Source organism: Heptranchias perlo, unplaced genomic scaffold (assembly GCF_035084215.1).
Source record: "Heptranchias perlo isolate sHepPer1 unplaced genomic scaffold, sHepPer1.hap1 HAP1_SCAFFOLD_442, whole genome shotgun sequence".
NCBI lineage: Eukaryota > Metazoa > Chordata > Chondrichthyes > Hexanchiformes > Hexanchidae > Heptranchias > Heptranchias perlo.
In genome coordinates this window covers 55001-75000 of record NW_027139456.1, presented here as the reverse complement: position 1 = coordinate 75000, position 20000 = coordinate 55001, and the positions used below count along the sequence as shown (strand labels likewise).

Genomic DNA, 20000 nt, shown 5'->3' with positions numbered 1-20000 from the left:
AGAATAAAGCTGATATCTCTCTCTCTCTCTCTCTCTCTCTCACTCAGAGCTGCTGTGGAAGGAAACCGTTTTAAAAAGACCTTTCTCAGCTCAGTGGTATTTTTTTCTTCTCCAAGGCTGAGTGCCGCTCGCACGTAGCGATATAATTCAAAGTGCAAAATAACTTGGCGTCGTTGACTTGAAACAAGCAGGGTCTGCTTCCAAATGAAAGCTGCGCTCCCGAACTGGACTGACTGTCTGTCTGTCTGTCTGTCTGTTTGTCAAGGGGTGGAAAAGGCGGCGGTGGTGGTGAGGGTGGAGCTTTACGCTCAGGAGGGGAGACTTTCTTTCAGAGGTGCCAATTAATCTGCAGCAGAAAGTCATCCCCCCCGACCGGGATTCGAAGCCCGGTCCTGACCACGAGACCACCGGGGAGAGTTGCCTCAAGTCCCTGAGGGACCTGGACACGAGGCCGAATACACACGCACGCCTGCTGCACTGGCAGCAGCGACCAACAGGGGGCTGACCGGCTGATCCTTCCCTTTCACAGGCAGGCTTTTGGCCCTCGCTGAAACGACAAAGGTGTTCAGAAGGAAGTCCTGGGGGGAAGGCATGGAGGGACGGACACAGGGAAGTCCGCACAAAACAGGTCCCCTGGAACCTCTGACCCAGAAAAACGGGTTCCTGGTGAAAGCAGTCCTGCCATTGACATGACAATGGACAGGGCCCGGCAGCTTGAGACACATCTTTCTTTCAATAAGCAAGTTCTTTTTAAAAAAGTTTCCTTCCACAGCAGCTCTGAGTGAGAGAGAGAGAGAGAGAGAGAGAGAGAGACACTGACTCACTGACTGATACTGACACCGACACACACACACACACACACACACACACACACACACATATTATTTATTATTATTTTTAATTGATTTTTAGAACAGGGAGATGGAATAGGGGCTTGCTCCGTCCACTCCACGCATCGACCCAGTATTGCAGTGTCTCTGGGAACGGTGCAGCTCCCCGTGGGGAGATATTCAAAAGGAAAATCAGCTCTTTCCCAGTGTCTCTGTGTGTGTGTGTGTGTGTGTGTGTGTGTGTATTATTACTGAGAATAAAGCTGATATCTCTCTCTCTCTCTCTCTCCCTCTCTCTCTCTCACTCAGAGCTGCTGTGGAAGGAAACCTTTTTAAAAAGAACTTTCTCAGCTCAGTGGTATTTTTTTCTTCTCCAAGGCTGAGTGCCGCTCGCACGTAGCGATATAATTCAAAGTGCAAAATAACTTGGCGTCGTTGACTTGAAACAAGCAGGGTCTGCTTCCAAATGAAAGCTGCGCTCCCGAACTGGACTGACTGTCTGTCTGTCTGTCTGTCAAGGGGAGGAAAAGGCGGTGGTGGTGGTGGTGAGGGTGGAGCTTTACGCTCAGGAGGGGAGACTTTCTTTCAGAGGTGCCAATTAATCTGCAGCAGAAAGTCATCCCCCCCCAACCGGGAGTCGAAGCCCGGTCCTGACCACGAGACCACCGGGGAGAGCTGCCTCAAGTCCCTGAGGGACCTGGACACGAGGCCGAGGACACACGCACGCCTGCTGCACTGGCAGCAGCGACCAGCAGGGGTCCGACCGGCTGATCCTTCCCTTTCACAGGCAGGCTTTTGGCCCTCGCTCAAACGACAAAGGTGTTCAGAAGGAAGTCCTGGGGGGAAGGCATGGAGGGACGGACACAGGGAAGTCCGCACAAAACAGTTCCCCTGGAACCTCTGACCCAGAAAACCGGGTTCCTGGTGAAAGCAGTCCTGCCCCGCTCTGCCATTAACATGACAACGGACAGGGCCCGGACCAGGCGCAGCGGACGGTAGCGAGCAGTCGGAGGGTGAAAATCCGCCAGTGGGTGAAATGGAGAGCCGTGCGGTGAGAGGAGGCGGAAAGCGGTTCGCAGACTTTCGCTGTACCTCCGGCGGGCAGCGCCGCACCTCCGACCGCTCGCTACCGTCCGCTGCGCCTGGTCCGGCCGCACGCGACCAGCCGTACCCGGAGGAAATCGGCCTCGGCCTTCCCGAGATATCAGTCTCCAGGTGGGACAGAAAAACCGGGGGCCCCCGGCTCGCTTTCAGCGGCCCGCTAGTCGACTTCCCGGCGTGCGAACGCGATCCTTCCGGTACCCTTCGGTGCCCCTTGCCCGACTCTAGCTCCGGTGGTAAAGCGGAGTCGGTCGGTCTGACGGCCGCCGAGTTAGCAGGCGGAAAGCGGTTTGCAGCCTTTCGCTGTACCTCCGGCGGGCAGCGCCGCACCTCCGAGCGCCCGGTACCGTCCGCTGCGCCTCGTCCTGCCGCACGCGACGAGCCGTCCCCGGAGGAAATCGGCCTCGGCCCTCCTGAGATATCAGCCTCCATACGGGCGTCACAAATCAGTGGACATGGTCAGCTGCAAAGCAGTGTCATTACAACCTTTCATAAACGACAGGGCAGCACCGCACTGCACTGCACCGCACTGCACCCCACACTACATCACACTTGCCTGCCTGCCTGCCTGCCGGCCTGCCGCTGCCTACTCTCACCAGCGGACCAAAGTGAGGATAACACCCCGAAGCAAGCATCTCCCTTGCCGCCCACCAGCCCACACCAATCCCCTTGCCTGCCTCCCACAAATTCCACCAGCGAGGCAAAGTGAAAATCAACCCCCAAAAAACGCACTCCACACCGGCCATCGCCCGCTATACACCCCCCCCCCCCCGGGGCGAATATTAAGCCCGAGAACACCGACTGTAACCAACCGCAGTGAAAAGTTGAAGTGGCAACTCATTAACCAGATTTACACTTGGCAACTCATAAACCAAATGAACAAAAAATCTGGTTAATGAGTTGCCCAAAATAAATCTGGTTAATGAGTTGCCACTTCAACTTTTCACTGCGGTTGGTTACAGTCGGTGTTCTCGGGCTTAATATTCACCCCGGGGGGGGGGGGGGTGGGTGATTCTGGGGGTAGTGTCCGGGAGGGTGAGCCTTTTATTCGGCAGGAGGCGTGTGGGGAAATCATCAACCTGTCAGACGATGAGTTGTCACAAACGCCATTGCTTAATGAAAGCTGCGCTCCCGAACTGGACTGACTGTCTGACTGTCTGTCTGTCCGTTTGTCAAGGGGAGGAAAAGGCGGTGGTGGTGGTGGTGAGGGTGGAGCTTTACGCTCAGGAGGGGAGACTTTCCTTCATGCCAATTAATCTGCAGCAGAAAGTCATCCCCCCCCGACTGGGATTCGAAGCCCGGTCCTGACCACGAGACCACCGGGGAGAGCTGCCTCAAGTCCCTGAGGGACCTGGACACGAGGCCGAGGACACACGCACGCCTGCTGCACTGGCAGCAGCGACCAGCAGGGGGCTGACCGGCTGATCCTTCCCTTTCACAGGCAGGCTTTTGGCCCTCGCTCAAACGACAAAGGTGTTCAGAAGGAAGTCCTGGGGGGGAGGGAGGGAGGCAGGGAAATCAGCACAAAGCAGGTCCCCTGGAATCTCACACCTGCGTCCCAGAAAACAGGTCTCCTGGTCAAAGCAGTCCTGCCCCGTCCTGCCATTAACGTGACAATGGACAGGGCCCCGGCAGCTTGAGACACATCTTTTTTTCAATATGCAAGTTCTTTTTAAAAAGGTTTCCTTCCACAGCAGCTCTGAGTAAGAGTGAGAGAGAGAGAGAGAGAGAGAGAGACACTGACTGACACTGACACTGACACTGACACTGACACTGACACTGACACACACACACACACACACACACACACACCGTCTCCCATCCGATTGGTGGACTATGGGATTGAAAATCGAACTTTGAGTTTCAATGCAGGGGGGAGAGCGCGAACGCAGCCCCTCCCAACTACCACACGCGCGTTGTTGTTGTTGTAATATAGAACTGCAAGTTGCCGTTGTCGTGGTCGTTTCGAATCAGCACAAAGTAGGTGCCTCCCTGGAATGTCACACCTGCGTCCCAGAAAACAGGTCTCCCGGTCAAAGCAGTCCCGCCCCCGCCCTGGGATTAACATGACAACGGACAGGGCCCAGTCAGGGAGCAGCTTGAGAGACACCTTTCAATAGGCACTTCTGAAACATTAACGCCTTGTTTCTTCCGACAGTTTAACCAGCGATTAACATGACAACGGACAGGGCCCAGTCAGGGAGCAGCTTGAGAGACGTCTTTCAATAGGCGCTTCTGAAACATTAACGCCTTGTTTCTTTCGACAGTTTAACCAGCCTTTAACACGCCTTGTGTTTTTATTTCCCATTTCCAGCCAGCCAGCCAGCCAGCCAGCCAGCCCAGCCGAGCCGAGCCAGCATCTGCAGTATTTTTTTTGATTGGTCTTGCCTGCCGTGGAATGAATGTTTCAACACGAGCTGCTGATTGTCAGCACCTCACCTCTTTCTCAATTGGCCGTTGCAATCTCACTCGCTCGCTCATTGTGAGACACGTCACGTCACTAGTTTTACTCAAAGAGGTTTCCTTCCACGGCAGTTCGTTAGTGACTGAGACTGACTGACGGAGGTCCGTTGAGACACAACCCTCTCCCATCTGATCGGTGGCCTACTGGCAAATTTACCAATCTGTCAAGCAATCCTGGCAAGAAAGGAAAAAACGGCAACTTCTTTAAACTCATCCACTGTTGCAATTAGAAACGGTGGCAAAAAATGTGGCCAGAGTGGGAGAGAACGGCAGTGCTTCGAGACTGCTTTCAACACCGGCAGCCAGAGAACAAAGAGGGAGGGCAAACAGGACCCGAGATCAATTCGCATCGAGCGCGGTATCGCTTCTCGGCCTTTTGGCTAAGATCGAGCGTGTTCCTTTTCGGGCTTATTTGGATCTGAGCGGACTGGAACGCTGGCCGCGACCTCGTGCGCTCGCAAAGTGCGGACTTTGCTGTGATTGGTCGTTTGTGTGCTGGCTCCGCCCCTAAATTTGCATAAGGACCAAATCAACACTGCAATGGCAGGGAAGGGTTCCTGGTGAAAGCAGTCCTGCCACTGACATGACAATGGACAGGGCCCGGCAGCTTGAGACACATCTTTCTTTCAATAAGCAAGTTCTTTTTAAAAAAGTTTCCTTCCACAGCAGCTCTGAGTGTGAGAGAGAGAGAGAGAGAGAGAGACACTGACTGACTGACTGACTGATACTGACACCGACACACACACACACATATTATTTATTATTATTTTAAACGACAAAGGTGTTCAGAAGGAAGTCCTGGGGGGAAGGCAGGCAGGGAGGGACGGACACAGGGAAGTCCGCACAAAACAGGTCCCCTGGAACCTCTGACCCAGAAAACCGGGTTCCTGGTGAAAGCAGTCCTGCCATTGACATGACAATGGACAGGGCCCGGCAGCTTGAGACACATCTTTCTTTCAATAAGCAAGTTCTTTTTAAAAAAGTTTCCTTCCACAGCAGCTCTGAGTGAGAGAGAGAGAGAGAGAGAGAGAGACACTGGCTCACTGACTGATACTGACACCGACACACACACACACACACACACATATTATTTATTATTATTTTTAATTGATTTTTAGAACAGGGAGATGGACTAGGGGCTTGCTCCGTCCACTCCACGCATCGACCCAGTATTGCAGTGTTTCTGGGAACGGTGCAGCTCCCCGTGGGGAGATATTCAAAAGGAAAAACAGCTCTTTCCCAGTGTCTCTGTGTGTGTGTGTGTGTGTGTGTGTATTATTACTGAGAATAAAGCTGATATCTCTCTCTCTCTCTCTCTCTCTCTCACTCAGAGCTGCTGTGGAAGGAAACCGTTTTAAAAAGACCTTTCTCAGCTCAGTGGTATTTTTTTCTTCTCCAAGGCTGAGTGCCGCTCGCACGTAGCGATATAATTCAAAGTGCAAAATAACTTGGCGTCGTTGACTTTAAACAAGCAGGGTCTGCTTCCAAATGAAAGCTGCGCTCCCGAACTGGACTGACTGTCTGTCTGTCTGTCTGTCTGTTTGTCAAGGGGTGGAAAAGGCGGCGGTGGTGGTTAAGGGTGGAGCTTTACGCTCAGGAGGGGAGACTTTCTTTCAGAGGTGCCAATTAATCTGCAGCAGAAAGCCATCCCCCCCGACCGGGATTCGAAGCCCGGTCCTGACCACGAGACCACCGGGGAGAGTTGCCTCAAGTCCCTGAGGGACCTGGACACGAGGCCGAATACACACGCACGCCTGCTGCACTGGCAGCAGCGACCAACAGGGGGCTGACCGGCTGATCCTTCCCTTTCACAGGCAGGCTTTTGGCCCTCGCTGAAACGACAAAGGTGTTCAGAAGGAAGTCCTGGGGGGAAGGCAGGCAGGGAGGGACGGACACAGGGAAGTCCGCACAAAACAGGTCCCCTGGAACCTCTGACCCAGAAAACCGGGTTCCTGGTGAAAGCAGTCCTGCCATTGACATGACAATGGACAGGGCCCGGCAGCTTGAGACACATCTTTCTTTCAATAAGCAAGTTCTTTTTAAAAAAGTTTCCTTCCACAGCAGCTCTGAGTGAGAGAGAGAGAGAGAGAGACACTGACTCACTGACTGATACTGACACCGACACACACACACACACACACACACACACACATATTATTTATTATTATTTTAAACGACAAAGCTGTTCAGAAGGAAGTCCTGGGGGGAAGGCAGGCAGGGAGGGACGGACACAGGGAAGTCCGCACAAAACAGGTCCTTTGGAACCTCTGACCCACAAAACCGGGTTCCTGGTGAAAGCAGTCCTGCCATTGACATGACAATGGACAGGGCCCGGCAGCTTGAGACACATCTTTCTTTCAATATGCAAGTTCTTTTTAAAAAAGTTTCCTTCCACAGCAGCTCTGAGTGTGAGGGAGAGAGAGAGAGAGACACTGACTGACTGACTGATACTGACACCGACACACACACACACACACACACACATATTATTTATTATTATTTTAAATTGATTTTTGGAACAGGGAGATGGACTAGGGGCTTGCTCTGTCCACTCCACGCATCGACCCAGTATTGCAGTGTTTCTGGGAACGGTGCAGCTCCCTGTGGGGAGATATTCAAAAGGAAAAACAGCTCTTTCCCAGTGTCTCTGTGTGTGTGTGTGTGTGTGTGTGTGTGTATTATTACTGAGAATAAAGCTGATATCTCTCTCTCTCTCTCTCTCTCTCTCACTCAGAGCTGCTGTGGAAGGAAACCGTTTTAAAAAGACCTTTCTCAGCTCAGTGGTATTTTTTTCTTCTCCAAGGCTGAGTGCCGCTCGCACGTAGCGATATAATTCAAAGTGCAAAATAACTTGGCGTCGTTGACTTGAAACAAGCAGGGTCTGCTTCCAAATGAAAGCTGCGCTCCCGAACTGGACTGACTGTCTGTCTGTCTGTCTGTCTGTTTGTCAAGGGGTGGAAAAGGCGGCGGTGGTGGTGAGGGTGGAGCTTTACGCTCAGGAGGGGAGACTTTCTTTCAGAGGTGCCAATTAATCTGCAGCAGAAAGTCATCCCCCCCGACCGGGATTCGAAGCCCGGTCCTGACCACGAGACCACCGGGGAGAGTTGCCTCAAGTCCCTGAGGGACCTGGACACGAGGCCGAATACACACGCACGCCTGCTGCACTGGCAGCAGCGACCAACAGGGGGCTGACCGGCTGATCCTTCCCTTTCACAGGCAGGCTTTTGGCCCTCGCTGAAACGACAAAGGTGTTCAGAAGGAAGTCCTGGGGGGAAGGCATGGAGGGACGGACACAGGGAAGTCCGCACAAAACAGGTCCCCTGGAACCTCTGACCCAGAAAAACGGGTTCCTGGTGAAAGCAGTCCTGCCATTGACATGACAATGGACAGGGCCCGGCAGCTTGAGACACATCTTTCTTTCAATAAGCAAGTTCTTTTTAAAAAAGTTTCCTTCCACAGCAGCTCTGAGTGAGAGAGAGAGAGAGAGAGAGAGAGAGAGACACTGACTCACTGACTGATACTGACACCGACACACACACACACACACACACACACACACACACACATATTATTTATTATTATTTTTAATTGATTTTTAGAACAGGGAGATGGAATAGGGGCTTGCTCCGTCCACTCCACGCATCGACCCAGTATTGCAGTGTCTCTGGGAACGGTGCAGCTCCCCGTGGGGAGATATTCAAAAGGAAAATCAGCTCTTTCCCAGTGTCTCTGTGTGTGTGTGTGTGTGTGTGTGTGTGTGTATTATTACTGAGAATAAAGCTGATATCTCTCTCTCTCTCTCTCTCCCTCTCTCTCTCTCACTCAGAGCTGCTGTGGAAGGAAACCTTTTTAAAAAGAACTTTCTCAGCTCAGTGGTATTTTTTTCTTCTCCAAGGCTGAGTGCCGCTCGCACGTAGCGATATAATTCAAAGTGCAAAATAACTTGGCGTCGTTGACTTGAAACAAGCAGGGTCTGCTTCCAAATGAAAGCTGCGCTCCCGAACTGGACTGACTGTCTGTCTGTCTGTCTGTCAAGGGGAGGAAAAGGCGGTGGTGGTGGTGGTGAGGGTGGAGCTTTACGCTCAGGAGGGGAGACTTTCTTTCAGAGGTGCCAATTAATCTGCAGCAGAAAGTCATCCCCCCCCAACCGGGAGTCGAAGCCCGGTCCTGACCACGAGACCACCGGGGAGAGTTGCCTCAAGTCCCTGAGGGACCTGGACACGAGGCCGAGGACACACGCACGCCTGCTGCACTGGCAGCAGCGACCAGCAGGGGTCCGACCGGCTGATCCTTCCCTTTCACAGGCAGGCTTTTGGCCCTCGCTCAAACGACAAAGGTGTTCAGAAGGAAGTCCTGGGGGGAAGGCATGGAGGGACGGACACAGGGAAGTCCGCACAAAACAGTTCCCCTGGAACCTCTGACCCAGAAAACCGGGTTCCTGGTGAAAGCAGTCCTGCCCCGCTCTGCCATTAACATGACAACGGACAGGGCCCGGACCAGGCGCAGCGGACGGTAGCGAGCAGTCGGAGGGTGAAAATCCGCCAGTGGGTGAAATGGAGAGCCGTGCGGTGAGAGGAGGCGGAAAGCGGTTCGCAGACTTTCGCTGTACCTCCGGCGGGCAGCGCCGCACCTCCGACCGCTCGCTACCGTCCGCTGCGCCTGGTCCGGCCGCACGCGACCAGCCGTACCCGGAGGAAATCGGCCTCGGCCTTCCCGAGATATCAGTCTCCAGGTGGGACAGAAAAACCGGGGGCCCCCGGCTCGCTTTCAGCGGCCCGCTAGTCGACTTCCCGGCGTGCGAACGCGATCCTTCCGGTACCCTTCGGTGCCCCTTGCCCGACTCTAGCTCCGGTGGTAAAGCGGAGTCGGTCGGTCTGACGGCCGCCGAGTTAGCAGGCGGAAAGCGGTTTGCAGCCTTTCGCTGTACCTCCGGCGGGCAGCGCCGCACCTCCGAGCGCCCGGTACCGTCCGCTGCGCCTCGTCCTGCCGCACGCGACGAGCCGTCCCCGGAGGAAATCGGCCTCGGCCCTCCTGAGATATCAGCCTCCATACGGGCGTCACAAATCAGTGGACATGGTCAGCTGCAAAGCAGTGTCATTACAACCTTTCATAAACGACAGGGCAGCACCGCACTGCACTGCACCGCACTGCACCCCACACTACATCACACTTGCCTGCCTGCCTGCCTGCCGGCCTGCCGCTGCCTACTCTCACCAGCGGACCAAAGTGAGGATAACACCCCGAAGCAAGCATCTCCCTTGCCGCCCACCAGCCCACACCAATCCCCTTGCCTGCCTCCCACAAATTCCACCAGCGAGGCAAAGTGAAAATCAACCCCCAAAAAACGCACTCCACACCGGCCATCGCCCGCTATACACCCCCCCCCCCCCGGGGCGAATATTAAGCCCGAGAACACCGACTGTAACCAACCGCAGTGAAAAGTTGAAGTGGCAACTCATTAACCAGATTTACACTTGGCAACTCATAAACCAAATGAACAAAAAATCTGGTTAATGAGTTGCCCAAAATAAATCTGGTTAATGAGTTGCCACTTCAACTTTTCACTGCGGTTGGTTACAGTCGGTGTTCTCGGGCTTAATATTCACCCCGGGGGGGGGGGGGGTGGGTGATTCTGGGGGTAGTGTCCGGGAGGGTGAGCCTTTTATTCGGCAGGAGGCGTGTGGGGAAATCATCAACCTGTCAGACGATGAGTTGTCACAAACGCCATTGCTTAATGAAAGCTGCGCTCCCGAACTGGACTGACTGTCTGACTGTCTGTCTGTCCGTTTGTCAAGGGGAGGAAAAGGCGGTGGTGGTGGTGGTGAGGGTGGAGCTTTACGCTCAGGAGGGGAGACTTTCCTTCATGCCAATTAATCTGCAGCAGAAAGTCATCCCCCCCCGACTGGGATTCGAAGCCCGGTCCTGACCACGAGACCACCGGGGAGAGCTGCCTCAAGTCCCTGAGGGACCTGGACACGAGGCCGAGGACACACGCACGCCTGCTGCACTGGCAGCAGCGACCAGCAGGGGGCTGACCGGCTGATCCTTCCCTTTCACAGGCAGGCTTTTGGCCCTCGCTCAAACGACAAAGGTGTTCAGAAGGAAGTCCTGGGGGGGAGGGAGGGAGGCAGGGAAATCAGCACAAAGCAGGTCCCCTGGAATCTCACACCTGCGTCCCAGAAAACAGGTCTCCTGGTCAAAGCAGTCCTGCCCCGTCCTGCCATTAACGTGACAATGGACAGGGCCCCGGCAGCTTGAGACACATCTTTTTTTCAATATGCAAGTTCTTTTTAAAAAGGTTTCCTTCCACAGCAGCTCTGAGTAAGAGTGAGAGAGAGAGAGAGAGAGAGAGAGACACTGACTGACACTGACACTGACACTGACACTGACACTGACACTGACACACACACACACACACACACACACACACCGTCTCCCATCCGATTGGTGGACTATGGGATTGAAAATCGAACTTTGAGTTTCAATGCAGGGGGGAGAGCGCGAACGCAGCCCCTCCCAACTACCACACGCGCGTTGTTGTTGTTGTAATATAGAACTGCAAGTTGCCGTTGTCGTGGTCGTTTCGAATCAGCACAAAGTAGGTGCCTCCCTGGAATGTCACACCTGCGTCCCAGAAAACAGGTCTCCCGGTCAAAGCAGTCCCGCCCCCGCCCTGGGATTAACATGACAACGGACAGGGCCCAGTCAGGGAGCAGCTTGAGAGACACCTTTCAATAGGCACTTCTGAAACATTAACGCCTTGTTTCTTCCGACAGTTTAACCAGCGATTAACATGACAACGGACAGGGCCCAGTCAGGGAGCAGCTTGAGAGACGTCTTTCAATAGGCGCTTCTGAAACATTAACGCCTTGTTTCTTTCGACAGTTTAACCAGCCTTTAACACGCCTTGTGTTTTTATTTCCCATTTCCAGCCAGCCAGCCAGCCAGCCAGCCAGCCCAGCCGAGCCGAGCCAGCATCTGCAGTATTTTTTTTGATTGGTCTTGCCTGCCGTGGAATGAATGTTTCAACACGAGCTGCTGATTGTCAGCACCTCACCTCTTTCTCAATTGGCCGTTGCAATCTCACTCGCTCGCTCATTGTGAGACACGTCACGTCACTAGTTTTACTCAAAGAGGTTTCCTTCCACGGCAGTTCGTTAGTGACTGAGACTGACTGACGGAGGTCCGTTGAGACACAACCCTCTCCCATCTGATCGGTGGCCTACTGGCAAATTTACCAATCTGTCAAGCAATCCTGGCAAGAAAGGAAAAAACGGCAACTTCTTTAAACTCATCCACTGTTGCAATTAGAAACGGTGGCAAAAAATGTGGCCAGAGTGGGAGAGAACGGCAGTGCTTCGAGACTGCTTTCAACACCGGCAGCCAGAGAACAAAGAGGGAGGGCAAACAGGACCCGAGATCAATTCGCATCGAGCGCGGTATCGCTTCTCGGCCTTTTGGCTAAGATCGAGCGTGTTCCTTTTCGGGCTTATTTGGATCTGAGCGGACTGGAACGCTGGCCGCGACCTCGTGCGCTCGCAAAGTGCGGACTTTGCTGTGATTGGTCGTTTGTGTGCTGGCTCCGCCCCTAAATTTGCATAAGGACCAAATCAACACTGCAATGGCAGGGAAGGGTTCCTGGTGAAAGCAGTCCTGCCACTGACATGACAATGGACAGGGCCCGGCAGCTTGAGACACATCTTTCTTTCAATAAGCAAGTTCTTTTTAAAAAAGTTTCCTTCCACAGCAGCTCTGAGTGTGAGAGAGAGAGAGAGAGAGAGAGACACTGACTGACTGACTGACTGATACTGACACCGACACACACACACACATATTATTTATTATTATTTTAAACGACAAAGGTGTTCAGAAGGAAGTCCTGGGGGGAAGGCAGGCAGGGAGGGACGGACACAGGGAAGTCCGCACAAAACAGGTCCCCTGGAACCTCTGACCCAGAAAACCGGGTTCCTGGTGAAAGCAGTCCTGCCATTGACATGACAATGGACAGGGCCCGGCAGCTTGAGACACATCTTTCTTTCAATAAGCAAGTTCTTTTTAAAAAAGTTTCCTTCCACAGCAGCTCTGAGTGAGAGAGAGAGAGAGAGAGAGAGAGACACTGGCTCACTGACTGATACTGACACCGACACACACACACACACACACACATATTATTTATTATTATTTTTAATTGATTTTTAGAACAGGGAGATGGACTAGGGGCTTGCTCCGTCCACTCCACGCATCGACCCAGTATTGCAGTGTTTCTGGGAACGGTGCAGCTCCCCGTGGGGAGATATTCAAAAGGAAAAACAGCTCTTTCCCAGTGTCTCTGTGTGTGTGTGTGTGTGTGTGTGTATTATTACTGAGAATAAAGCTGATATCTCTCTCTCTCTCTCTCTCTCTCTCACTCAGAGCTGCTGTGGAAGGAAACCGTTTTAAAAAGACCTTTCTCAGCTCAGTGGTATTTTTTTCTTCTCCAAGGCTGAGTGCCGCTCGCACGTAGCGATATAATTCAAAGTGCAAAATAACTTGGCGTCGTTGACTTTAAACAAGCAGGGTCTGCTTCCAAATGAAAGCTGCGCTCCCGAACTGGACTGACTGTCTGTCTGTCTGTCTGTCTGTTTGTCAAGGGGTGGAAAAGGCGGCGGTGGTGGTTAAGGGTGGAGCTTTACGCTCAGGAGGGGAGACTTTCTTTCAGAGGTGCCAATTAATCTGCAGCAGAAAGCCATCCCCCCCGACCGGGATTCGAAGCCCGGTCCTGACCACGAGACCACCGGGGAGAGTTGCCTCAAGTCCCTGAGGGACCTGGACACGAGGCCGAATACACACGCACGCCTGCTGCACTGGCAGCAGCGACCAACAGGGGGCTGACCGGCTGATCCTTCCCTTTCACAGGCAGGCTTTTGGCCCTCGCTGAAACGACAAAGGTGTTCAGAAGGAAGTCCTGGGGGGAAGGCAGGCAGGGAGGGACGGACACAGGGAAGTCCGCACAAAACAGGTCCCCTGGAACCTCTGACCCAGAAAACCGGGTTCCTGGTGAAAGCAGTCCTGCCATTGACATGACAATGGACAGGGCCCGGCAGCTTGAGACACATCTTTCTTTCAATAAGCAAGTTCTTTTTAAAAAAGTTTCCTTCCACAGCAGCTCTGAGTGAGAGAGAGAGAGAGAGAGACACTGACTCACTGACTGATACTGACACCGACACACACACACACACACACACACACACACATATTATTTATTATTATTTTAAACGACAAAGCTGTTCAGAAGGAAGTCCTGGGGGGAAGGCAGGCAGGGAGGGACGGACACAGGGAAGTCCGCACAAAACAGGTCCTTTGGAACCTCTGACCCACAAAACCGGGTTCCTGGTGAAAGCAGTCCTGCCATTGACATGACAATGGACAGGGCCCGGCAGCTTGAGACACATCTTTCTTTCAATATGCAAGTTCTTTTTAAAAAAGTTTCCTTCCACAGCAGCTCTGAGTGTGAGGGAGAGAGAGAGAGAGACACTGACTGACTGACTGATACTGACACCGACACACACACACACACACACACACATATTATTTATTATTATTTTAAATTGATTTTTGGAACAGGGAGATGGACTAGGGGCTTGCTCTGTCCACTCCACGCATCGACCCAGTATTGCAGTGTTTCTGGGAACGGTGCAGCTCCCTGTGGGGAGATATTCAAAAGGAAAAACAGCTCTTTCCCAGTGTCTCTGTGTGTGTGTGTGTGTGTGTGTGTGTGTATTATTACTGAGAATAAAGCTGATATCTCTCTCTCTCTCTCTCTCTCTCTCACTCAGAGCTGCTGTGGAAGGAAACCGTTTTAAAAAGACCTTTCTCAGCTCAGTGGTATTTTTTTCTTCTCCAAGGCTGAGTGCCGCTCGCACGTAGCGATATAATTCAAAGTGCAAAATAACTTGGCGTCGTTGACTTGAAACAAGCAGGGTCTGCTTCCAAATGAAAGCTGCGCTCCCGAACTGGACTGACTGTCTGTCTGTCTGTCTGTCTGTTTGTCAAGGGGTGGAAAAGGCGGCGGTGGTGGTGAGGGTGGAGCTTTACGCTCAGGAGGGGAGACTTTCTTTCAGAGGTGCCAATTAATCTGCAGCAGAAAGTCATCCCCCCCGACCGGGATTCGAAGCCCGGTCCTGACCACGAGACCACCGGGGAGAGTTGCCTCAAGTCCCTGAGGGACCTGGACACGAGGCCGAATACACACGCACGCCTGCTGCACTGGCAGCAGCGACCAACAGGGGGCTGACCGGCTGATCCTTCCCTTTCACAGGCAGGCTTTTGGCCCTCGCTGAAACGACAAAGGTGTTCAGAAGGAAGTCCTGGGGGGAAGGCATGGAGGGACGGACACAGGGAAGTCCGCACAAAACAGGTCCCCTGGAACCTCTGACCCAGAAAAACGGGTTCCTGGTGAAAGCAGTCCTGCCATTGACATGACAATGGACAGGGCCCGGCAGCTTGAGACACATCTTTCTTTCAATAAGCAAGTTCTTTTTAAAAAAGTTTCCTTCCACAGCAGCTCTGAGTGAGAGAGAGAGAGAGAGAGAGAGAGAGAGACACTGACTCACTGACTGATACTGACACCGACACACACACACACACACACACACACACACACACACATATTATTTATTATTATTTTTAATTGATTTTTAGAACAGGGAGATGGAATAGGGGCTTGCTCCGTCCACTCCACGCATCGACCCAGTATTGCAGTGTCTCTGGGAACGGTGCAGCTCCCCGTGGGGAGATATTCAAAAGGAAAATCAGCTCTTTCCCAGTGTCTCTGTGTGTGTGTGTGTGTGTGTGTGTGTGTGTATTATTACTGAGAATAAAGCTGATATCTCTCTCTCTCTCTCTCTCCCTCTCTCTCTCTCACTCAGAGCTGCTGTGGAAGGAAACCTTTTTAAAAAGAACTTTCTCAGCTCAGTGGTATTTTTTTCTTCTCCAAGGCTGAGTGCCGCTCGCACGTAGCGATATAATTCAAAGTGCAAAATAACTTGGCGTCGTTGACTTGAAACAAGCAGGGTCTGCTTCCAAATGAAAGCTGCGCTCCCGAACTGGACTGACTGTCTGTCTGTCTGTCTGTCAAGGGGAGGAAAAGGCGGTGGTGGTGGTGGTGAGGGTGGAGCTTTACGCTCAGGAGGGGAGACTTTCTTTCAGAGGTGCCAATTAATCTGCAGCAGAAAGTCATCCCCCCCCAACCGGGAGTCGAAGCCCGGTCCTGACCACGAGACCACCGGGGAGAGCTGCCTCAAGTCCCTGAGGGACCTGGACACGAGGCCGAGGACACACGCACGCCTGCTGCACTGGCAGCAGCGACCAGCAGGGGTCCGACCGGCTGATCCTTCCCTTTCACAGGCAGGCTTTTGGCCCTCGCTCAAACGACAAAGGTGTTCAGAAGGAAGTCCTGGGGGGAAGGCATGGAGGGACGGACACAGGGAAGTCCGCACAAAACAGTTCCCCTGGAACCTCTGACCCAGAAAACCGGGTTCCTGGTGAAAGCAGTCCTGCCCCGCTCTGCCATTAACATGACAACGGACAGGGCCCGGACCAGGCGCAGCGGACGGTAGCGAGCAGTCGGAGGGTGAAAATCCGCCAGTGGGTGAAATGGAGAGCCGTGCGGTGAGAGGAGGCGGAAAGCGGTTCGCAGACTTTCGCTGTACCTCCGGCGGGCAGCGCCGCACCTCCGACCGCTCGCTACCGTCCGCTGCGCCTGGTCCGGCCGCACGCGACCAGCCGTACCCGGAGGAAATCGGCCTCGGCCTTCCCGAGATATCAGTCTCCAGGTGGGACAGAAAAACCGGGGGCCCCCGGCTCGCTTTCAGCGGCCCGCTAGTCGACTTCCCGGCGTGCGAACGCGATCCTTCCGGTACCCTTCGGTGCCCCTTGCCCGACTCTAGCTCCGGTGGTAAAGCGGAGTCGGTCGGTCTGACGGCCGCCGAGTTAGCAGGCGGAAAGCGGTTTGCAGCCTTTCGCTGTACCTCCGGCGGGCAGCGCCGCACCTCCGAGCGCCCGGTACCGTCCGCTGCGCCTCGTCCTGCCGCACGCGACGAGCCGTCCCCGGAGGAAATCGGCCTCGGCCCTCCTGAGATATCAGCCTCCATACGGGCGTCACAAATCAGTGGACATGGTCAGCTGCAAAGCAGTGTCATTACAACCTTTCATAAACGACAGGGCAGCACCGCACTGCACTGCACCGCACTGCACCCCACACTACATCACACTTGCCTGCCTGCCTGCCTGCCGGCCTGCCGCTGCCTACTCTCACCAGCGGACCAAAGTGAGGATAACACCCCGAAGCAAGCATCTCCCTTGCCGCCCACCAGCCCACACCAATCCCCTTGCCTGCCTCCCACAAATTCCACCAGCGAGGCAAAGTGAAAATCAACCCCCAAAAAACGCACTCCACACCGGCCATCGCCCGCTATACACCCCCCCCCCCCCGGGGCGAATATTAAGCCCGAGAACACCGACTGTAACCAACCGCAGTGAAAAGTTGAAGTGGCAACTCATTAACCAGATTTACACTTGGCAACTCATAAACCAAATGAACAAAAAATCTGGTTAATGAGTTGCCCAAAATAAATCTGGTTAATGAGTTGCCACTTCAACTTTTCACTGCGGTTGGTTACAGTCGGTGTTCTCGGGCTTAATATTCACCCCGGGGGGGGGGGGGGTGGGTGATTCTGGGGGTAGTGTCCGGGAGGGTGAGCCTTTTATTCGGCAGGAGGCGTGTGGGGAAATCATCAACCTGTCAGACGATGAGTTGTCACAAACGCCATTGCTTAATGAAAGCTGCGCTCCCGAACTGGACTGACTGTCTGACTGTCTGTCTGTCCGTTTGTCAAGGGGAGGAAAAGGCGGTGGTGGTGGTGAGGGTGGAGCTTTACGCTCAGGAGGGGAGACTTTCCTTCATGCCAATTAATCTGCAGCAGAAAGTCATCCCCCCCCGACTGGGATTCGAAGCCCGGTCCTGACCACGAGACCACCGGGGAGAGCTGCCTCAAGTCCCTGAGGGACCTGGACACGAGGCCGAGGACACACGCACGCCTGCTGCACTGGCAGCAGCGACCAACAGGGGGCTGACCGGCTGATCCTTCCCTTTCACAGGCAGGCTTTTGGCCCTCGCTCAAACGACAAAGGTGTTCAGAAGGAAGTCCTGGGGGGGAGGGAGGGAGGCAGGGAAATCAGCACAAAGCAGGTCCCCTGGAATCTCACACCTGCGTCCCAGAAAACAGGTCTCCTGGTCAAAGCAGTCCTGCCCCGTCCTGCCATTAACGTGACAATGGACAGGGCCCCGGCAGCTTGAGACACATCTTTTTTTCAATATGCAAGTTCTTTTTAAAAAGGTTTCCTTCCACAGCAGCTCTGAGTAAGAGTGAGAGAGAGAGAGAGAGAGAGAGAGACACTGACTGACACTGACACTGACACTGACACTGACACACACACACACACACACACACACACACCGTCTCCCATCCGATTGGTGGACTATGGGATTGAAAATCGAACTTTGAGTTTCAATGCAGGGGGGAGAGCGCGAACGCAGCCCCTCCCAACTACCACACGCGCGTTGTTGTTGTTGTAATATAGAACTGCAAGTTGCCGTTGTCGTGGTCGTTTCGAATCAGCACAAAGCAGGTGCACTCCCTGGAATGTCACACCTGCGTCCCAGAAAACAGGTCTCCCGGTCAAAGCAGTCCCGCCCCGCCCTGGGATTAACATGACAACGGACAGGGCCCAGTCAGGGAGCAGCTTGAGAGACACCTTTCAATAGGCGCTTCTGAAACATTAACGCCTTGTTTCTTCCGACAGTTTAACCAGCGATTAACATGACAACGGACAGGGCCCAGTCAGGGAGCAGCTTGAGAGACGTCTTTCAATAGGCGCTTCTGAAACATTAACGCCGTGTTTCTTCCGACAGTTTAACCAGCGATTAACATGACAACGGACAGGGCCCAGTCAGGGAGCAGCTTGAGAGACACCTTTCAATAGGCGCTTCTGAAACATTAACGCCTTGTTTCTTTCGACAGTTTAACCAGCCTTTAACACGCCTTGTGTTTTTATTTCCCATTTCCAGCCAGCCAGCCAGCCAGCCAGCCGAGCCGAGCCAGCATCTGCAGTATTTTTTTTGATTGGTCTTGCCTGCCGTGGAATGAATATTTCAACACGAGCTGCTGATTGTCAGCACCTCACCTCTTTCTCAATTGGCCGTTGCAATCTCACTCACTCGCTGTGAGACACGTCACGTCCCTAGTTTACCTTAAAGAGGTTTCCTTCCACGGCAGTTCGTTAGTGACTGAGACTGACTGACGTAGGTCCGTTGAGACACAACCCTCCCCCATCTGATTGGTGGCCTACTGGCAAATTTACCAATCTGTCAAGCAATCCTGGCAAGAAAGGAAAAAACGGCAACTTCTTTAAACTCATCCACTGTTGCAATTAGAAACGGTGGCAAAAAATGTGGCCAGAGTGGGAGAGAACGGCAGTGCTTCGAGACTGCTTTCAACACCGGCAGCCAGAGAACAAAGAGGGAGGGCAAACAGGACCCGAGATCAATTCGCATCGAGCGCGGTATCGCTTCTCGGCCTTTTGGCTAAGATCAAGTGGTCAAGTGGGGGAAGGCAACCATTTGGAGCCTTCCTGCCATTGTATGCCGGGGGGATGCAGTCAGGGAGAAATCCCCTCGGGCAGAGTGTCGAGCTTTGGCTTGTAGAGCTTTGGCTTGATGTAATGTCACTGCAAGGAATCTGGAATGAATCTGTAAGGCAATAAGGCACCCCAGAGTGTCAGAAAAAAAGAAAAAAAATCTGTTCTTATCAGTTTAATATCTGATACGTCCCCTATCTGGGGACCATATATTAAATTGATTTTTGGAACAGGGAGATGGACTAGGGGCTTGCTCCGTCCACTCCACGCATCGACCCAGTATTGCAGTGTCTCTGGGAACGGTGCACCTCCCTGTGGGGAGATATTCAAAAGGAAAAACAGCTCTTTCCCAGTGTCTCTGTGTGTGTGTGTGTGTGTGTGTGTGTGTATTATTACTGAGAATAAAGCTGATCTCTCTCTCTCTCTCTCTCTCTCTCTTACACTCAGAGCTGCTGTGGAAAGAAACCGTTTTAAAAAGACCTTTCTCAGCTCAGTGGTATTTTTTTCTTCTCCAAGGCTGAGTGCCGCTCGCACGGAGTGATATAATTCAAAGTGCAAAATAACTTGGCGTCGTTGACTTGAAACAAGCAGGGTCTGCTTCCAAATGAAAGCTGCGCTCCCGAACTGGACTGACTGACTGACTGTCTGTCTGTCTGTCTGTTTGTCAAGGGGTGGAAAAGGCGGCGGTGGTGGTTAAGGGTGGAGCTTTACGCTCAGGAGGGGAGACTTTCTTTCAGAGGTGCCAATTAATCTGCAGCAGAAAGCCATCCCCCCCCGACCGGGATTCGAAGCCCGGTCCTGACCACGAGACCACCGGGGAGAGCTGCCTCAAGTCCCTGAGGGACCTGGACACGAGGCCGAATACACACGCACGCCTGCTGCACTGGCAGCAGCGACCAACAGGGGGCTGACCGGCTGATCCTTCCCTTT

The 20000-nt window shown here is 53.3% G+C and overlaps 8 pseudogenes; all 8 read left to right on the top strand.

The window, feature by feature from the left end:
• Positions 1-880: 880 nt before the first annotated feature.
• On the top strand, positions 881-997 carry LOC137313179 (U2 spliceosomal RNA; annotated as a pseudogene).
• Positions 998-5480: 4483 nt separating this feature from the next.
• Positions 5481-5597, top strand: LOC137313132 (U2 spliceosomal RNA; annotated as a pseudogene).
• A 1282-nt stretch (positions 5598-6879) lies between these two features.
• LOC137313157 (U2 spliceosomal RNA) lies at positions 6880-6996 on the top strand (annotated as a pseudogene).
• Positions 6997-7961: 965 nt separating this feature from the next.
• On the top strand, positions 7962-8078 carry LOC137313178 (U2 spliceosomal RNA; annotated as a pseudogene).
• A 4483-nt stretch (positions 8079-12561) lies between these two features.
• On the top strand, positions 12562-12678 carry LOC137313131 (U2 spliceosomal RNA; annotated as a pseudogene).
• Positions 12679-13960: 1282 nt separating this feature from the next.
• Positions 13961-14077, top strand: LOC137313156 (U2 spliceosomal RNA; annotated as a pseudogene).
• A 965-nt stretch (positions 14078-15042) lies between these two features.
• Positions 15043-15159, top strand: LOC137313177 (U2 spliceosomal RNA; annotated as a pseudogene).
• Positions 15160-19175: 4016 nt separating this feature from the next.
• LOC137313151 (U2 spliceosomal RNA) lies at positions 19176-19383 on the top strand (annotated as a pseudogene).
• The last annotated feature ends 617 nt before the right edge of the window (positions 19384-20000 follow it).